This window comes from Haliotis rufescens, unplaced genomic scaffold (genome assembly GCF_023055435.1).
Source record: "Haliotis rufescens isolate VD_foot unplaced genomic scaffold, xgHalRufe1.0.p SCAF_2, whole genome shotgun sequence".
Taxonomy (NCBI): Eukaryota; Metazoa; Mollusca; class Gastropoda; order Lepetellida; family Haliotidae; genus Haliotis; species Haliotis rufescens.
The window spans coordinates 65,667,643-65,673,952 of record NW_025963890.1 but is presented as its reverse complement, the minus strand read 5'-3'; positions in this window follow the sequence as shown (position 1 = coordinate 65,673,952).

Here is a 6,310-nt window from a genome sequence, read left to right as displayed (position 1 = left end):
ATGAGATTGGTTATGGTTTAACACTGTGTTGCAAGATCAGGGATAAATAATTTTCAGTATCGAAGGATCAACAAATTTGTCAGCCTTCCCTGTTTTGTGTATTATTGGAAGCTGGTAATGGTTCCATTGTGAACAGAGGTGTTGGGCATCATTACGATGTGGATGTTAATTCTGAATGGGGAATAACCAGTTTTACTCATATCTGATTGGTAGATGTTACTAGTTGTTGAAATTGACCTTACACCAGTTGTTAAGAAGAATATTATATTTATGTATATCATAATGTTTCATGAATTCTCACATTGAATCATCATATCACAAGATTGACATTGCCATGTATAAATGTCGACAAAATACACACTTAAAAAAGTATCTTGACCTCGGTGAGGTTATAGTTTTGTTCTGTGTTCACATTTCATCTACCACTCTGAAGATCAGGGTGAGAATTGGGCTTCAACACCCCATGCTTGTCGTAAGAGGCAACTAAAGGGATTGGGTGGTCAGGCTCCCTGACTTGATTGATGTGATGCATGTCAACGTATCCCTTTTGTGTAGATTGATGCTCATGAAGTCAATCATTTGATTGTCCTGTCCAGGTTTGATTATTTACAGATCTCTCTCGTTTAGCTGGTATATTGTTGAGTGTGGTTTTAAACAAACAAAACAAAATCATATTTCATCTTTTCTCAAAAGAATTGCAAATTGATTAGCTGGAACATTCCACACTGCATTCAAACATTCACTCACTCACTCACTCCTGAGGACTGCATCATGATAATCACTATGAAACATACATTACATATCCCGTGTAATTTGATGTTGTTAATTCAGCCCGACTCAGGCTATATAGGTAGGACTATGGCGGGTCGGAATCTGTGGGCGGCCTATTTCAGGGTAGAAATGCACCTCCATCTGCTGTACGACTTGAATCCAGCTATGATGCTGTGTCGAAGTGATGTCAAGGAGGTGAGCCACCCTCTTGTCCATGTGCTTCTGTCTTGTTACCAATATACTAACCTTGCTTCTTTATTGATAAGTTTCCACATATCTGAAAATCTGCGCTCAGTCCAACCATGTATTTGACTTTGTTATGTTTTAAGTATACCTTCAAACAAGATATTCTAGACTCTTGCCACATTTTATATCATGATTACAAAGCAGAAGAAACAGCAATATCTTTATTTACTGGCAAGAAGGGGTGAAATAATAGATTTTTGTACATCATGAAGTTTCATGGGACAATACGATATGATACGTGTTTTTTTTCTGTATTGATACAAGACGATATACTTGCTGGGATAAATTACTTACTACTCGTTTAATGAGAAAGCAGTTTTGTGACATATCTTGAGATGAGTGTAATTAGCGTTTTAAGTTCACTACTAAAAACAGCCGCTACGAACATGTGACTACAGCTAGCTTTACCTTTTGTACCTGCTCTGAAATATTTATAGTCAAGAAGTTTCTACGCAATTTTATGTAAATACATGTATGCGTATCGTGATATGTATCGTTTCACCACTACTGGCAAGTTGTGTGTTGTTCCTAGAAAGTCAGATTTAAACTGTTTGTTAGTGGTTAAAAATGAAAATGACGAGAATGAAAGGTGGGTGAAAGTGATGGGTATGTTGTTGACAAAGGATCCCGATCAGTGTGATGGGACTCTAACTCATGATGGGTGGATCCTGGTGTGACAAAGGGGTGCAACTCTTTACAAGGAATGGTGACCCTTAGATGACTTAAATCTGACCTGAGGCACCAAGTACGTTTCCAGTTTGCTTAGGAAAGATTGATGTTGCATAAATGAATTCCAAAAGTTCATGCCTTTAGAGAACATGCTGTTCTGTTTGGGTCCCAATGCAACTGTCAATGACCTCCTGGCTGTCATAGGAGGCTTGGAAATGCATTGAGTGAGCAGTCTTAGCAATTTACCAACAAGATCGGTTGAGGAAGAATTGAGCTTCACACATTGTCCACACGTAGGAATTGAAAACAAAAGACTTTAACCTCTGGCTACTTCGCCATCTCTAAATGCATTCACAAATAGCATGGGATCGGGTGGTCAGACTCGCTGACTTGGTTGATGCATGTCATCGTATCCCAATTGTGTAGATCGATGCTGATTATGTCAATCACTGGATTATCTGATCCAGACTCAATAATTAACTAGACCTCCATCATTTAGTTGGAATATTGCTGAGTGCGGTGTTAAACACCTGTGACAGTGTTGACAATATGAACCCAGCCTGCAGATAATCTCAAACACAAACTTCACAGTAATCATCCCACTTTGGTTCAGCATTTAAGTATCAATCAAAACAAACAAGCACAGTGTATTAATATACAACTACATTTATTTCGTAATGACTGTGTTTATGTACAAGTATGTAACAAAATCCAATCTGCAGAACAATGAACATCATCTGCTTGTTTTAGCGAATCCAGTCACATTGTGACCCCACTATGGCTTCCATCCACACACCTCGTTACAGCCGACATGAGAGCGTTCCAAGGCATGCAGTCTTCACCAGATACACTCTGCATGCTCAGAAAGGTTCTCATAATCATGTTCCATTTAATCTAAGACTTGACATTCATAATGTTATAAATGTTCTGAAATACAGGTTATTCTTCAATCTAACGTCTCAACTCATATGTCTCCTCCCTTTTGAACAGTGGTGTTTCAAATTTTCACTTGTACCAGTTATTAGTATGTTCAATGACTGTTTGAATGAATTCTACAAGAAACTTGTATACAGCTTAGCATGAAACATTGAAACCCTCGACTACATTAATCCAATAAAAGTGTTTTGCGTGGAGACATGTCCTCTCCCATATTCAGTAGAATCAGAAGAATCTTTTCAGAGTGAGTGAGTTAGTGATTTGGGTTTAACGCCGCTTTTAACAGTATTCCAGTTATATCACGACGTGTCAGCTTAATGTGGGAGGAAAGCCCGAAGTGATGCAGGCCTCAGGCGTTTACCACTTCGGTGAAACCCACGAGCACGGGTATGGTGCTGACAACCCTAGAAACATAATCGGGGCGAACCGAGATTCGAACCCACAATCATAGGTTTCTGGCGTGTCCAAGGGACGCAACTCTGCACAGCGAATCGCGGTGCCTTAGACTGGGCCACCCGTGCCCCCGAATCTGTTCAGAGAGCTTGGGAGAAAACTGTTCTGTCTGATAGTGTTGATAATCAGTTGTTGACACATATGATATCGACCATCAATGTTTACAGGAAATGTTCAACTCACGAATATATTACATTACCGCCATCATAATGTACATGCAACTATTCAGACATTTCCAGTTTGAAAGAATAAAGATTTGAAATCATGATTAAAGCAGATACAATTTATGTAACCTATACAAAATATTGATTGATGATAAACTTAATGATTGGTTGGAACAATTAAATGGCCAAAGATGAACTACCCAACACAAGGTCCTTGCTCCTGCCAACATGGTTTCTATACCATATTTCAGGTGCTACGTTCCCAAGATAGTGACCAGTCAAGGGCGAGTAACTCCCATGCCATGTCCTTTTTGACAAATATTTAATGATAAACTCACTTTACCTACAAACATGTATATTCAAACAATTTCAGTGAGTGAGTTAAGATTTATAGTCACGTCGGCAATATTTCAGCCATATCCTGACTACCAATCAATTACAGACCAAATTACACCTAAAATATATATATAAAAAACACCTAAAATATAATTTTACTCCATTTGGATAAAAGTATTGCCAGAAGAAATTATTGTATTTTCTGTAATTATTATAATTATATATTCTGTAAACAGTGAGCAAGTTAACACTGCTTTAAACAGTATTTCACAGCATGTCTATTTAATTTGAAAGAAAAACCCAAAGTGAGGCATGTCTCAGATGATAACCACCGAGATACCACGCTGCAGTTTAACATGGATACCCCACTCAGACACAGTATACAGACTCCAAGCTCACCAGTCCTTGTTTCATCCCCTTAATGCCAAGCACCAGGCAGGGAAACAAAAAGTACCATCTTTTAACATCCTGTGTTATGATGCGGCCATCGAATCAAACCACCAGATCTATCCACTACACCAAGTTCGTCAGTAAGAAATCACCCAAGCTGACACAGTTGCAGCAGCATAGAAAACAAAAGAGCACCCCTGCATTGTTTGCAATAGGAAATAGCAGTCACTTCCTGGTAACAAGCTTGCCCCCTACTCAGTTCCTAGCCTCCACGCATCCCCTTCCATACACCAACAAACCCACAGGGGTAAGAATATAGGCCCCTAGCAACCTATGCTTGTCGTAAGGGGCAACTAAACAGATAGGGTGGTCAGACTCGGTGGCTTGGTTGATTGCATGTATGCCATCGTAGCCAAATTGCGTAGATCCATGCTCATGATATCAGTCACTGGATTATTTACCGACCGCTGTCATATAGCTGGAATATTGCTGAGTGTGGCGTTAAACAGGGACCAAATCAAACCATTCGATTCATAGGCTTGGATACAACCCTCCATTATGGTGGAGTGGAGTGTATTCGAGACTGTGAAGTTGTGACTATGATAGAGTAGGCTAACTGCATTACACCCACACACACACACAAAGTATTGCACCTTTTGCGTAAAGCAACATTTACTTTCAAAGTAATATCCCCAAAGATCATATTTACCATGACAACAAAAAATGCCTTACAACAACAAAATCATGACATTCTTGAAACACCTGCCTTGCAACATGGCGGTTTGAGGAAATATTTACTAATGCATAAAAGTATTTATATATACATACATGTGTTTTGTGAGTTCATGTTTTCTAAACTGGCAAGAACACAATTGGCAGATATGTAAACCAGGGTACAAGGTTCAGGGTGAAAACAAGTGTTAACATCGTTAATAAAACAATTTTGACTACCGTATTTGACGTAATAAGCACCCAGGGCGCTCTCAAAATTAGAAATAGGGGGCTCTTATTAGAATATTATTTTGAGTTGTAAGATCGTAAATTTCGTGGTTTATGCTGACAGCCTGAAATGTTTATATATGACAGATATATTTTTCCAGGATTTAATTGCCCATAATTAAGGGTGCATATAACACACGAGTGCGTATTATACACAAATAAATAAGTCTTGTGTACGTAAACCAATTGGAAGGGGTGCTATTTGAGATTGTTCACTAGCCATGTATTGGCAAATATCGCCGTGGGCGCTTATTAGAGCAGGGCGCTTATTACGTTGAATACGGTAATCATTTTCTTATTTTCTTCACATTTAGCAACCTATTCATATTTCAAGTCTTATCACGGTGAGATTTCACCTCCTACCACTATATCTATGTTCTCCCTGTAGGGGACAGAAGTCAACAATACCAATAAGGCAAGGAAGACCCAGAGTTCAACATGGGGACACAGAGAGATGTAATGCATAACCATCTCACTCATCTTCCTCTATCTGCATAAGATTTGAAGATCACAGTTGCCTCCTTGCATTGCAAAGCCCATCCCTCTTTCAAGTTTGTTTTAACACTGAACATTTTTTGATTACACCATGGCTTTTTAGCATTGTGATTGTGGAGGGGTGACACAGCTCGAGAGGATGAAGGGGTTTAACGTTGTGTTCAAGATTATTGCACTTTTATAGCCTCGTACGTGCATGTGTGTGTGACTGCTTGTACTCGTGCAGACTGATGTCGGTTTTACAGTGCTAACCCACTGAGATACCAAACCACAGTTTAACATGGATACCCCACTCAGACATAGTTTTCTGACTCCAAGCCGACATGTCCCTATTTTAACTTCCCACGTCCTTGTGGTGCCAACACGAATCAACCAAGTCACCAAGCCTGACCACCATATTGTCGCCTCTGCTGACAAGCAACAGGTTGCTGAAGATCTATTATAACCTGGAATCTTTGACTAGAGCACTAGTGCAGTGTTAAATCAACTTTCCACCAATAAAAGACTAATATTCTGCCACTGGTTGTTGATCTTTGGAAAATGTCAAATTGTGAAACTTGATTCTTTGGTTTTCTCAAATAATGTGTTACAGATAACATACCTTTGACAGGTACAGACATGCATGTTCGATGTAATAGAATGGAATTGCTTATCTTACAAAATAGTCATCATGCACTCATCGTATGTTTCATATCAGCATGCTGCCTTATTTGACAGTTTCAGCGGGAGAAAAGGTTATTTCAAAACTACTTGTTGTCTGTTTATCTTTGCTCTCTCTCGTCACTCTCTCGTCACTCTCTCGTCACTGAGCAAGCAGAGTAGGATGTGACCACAATTCTGGCAATCTTGCA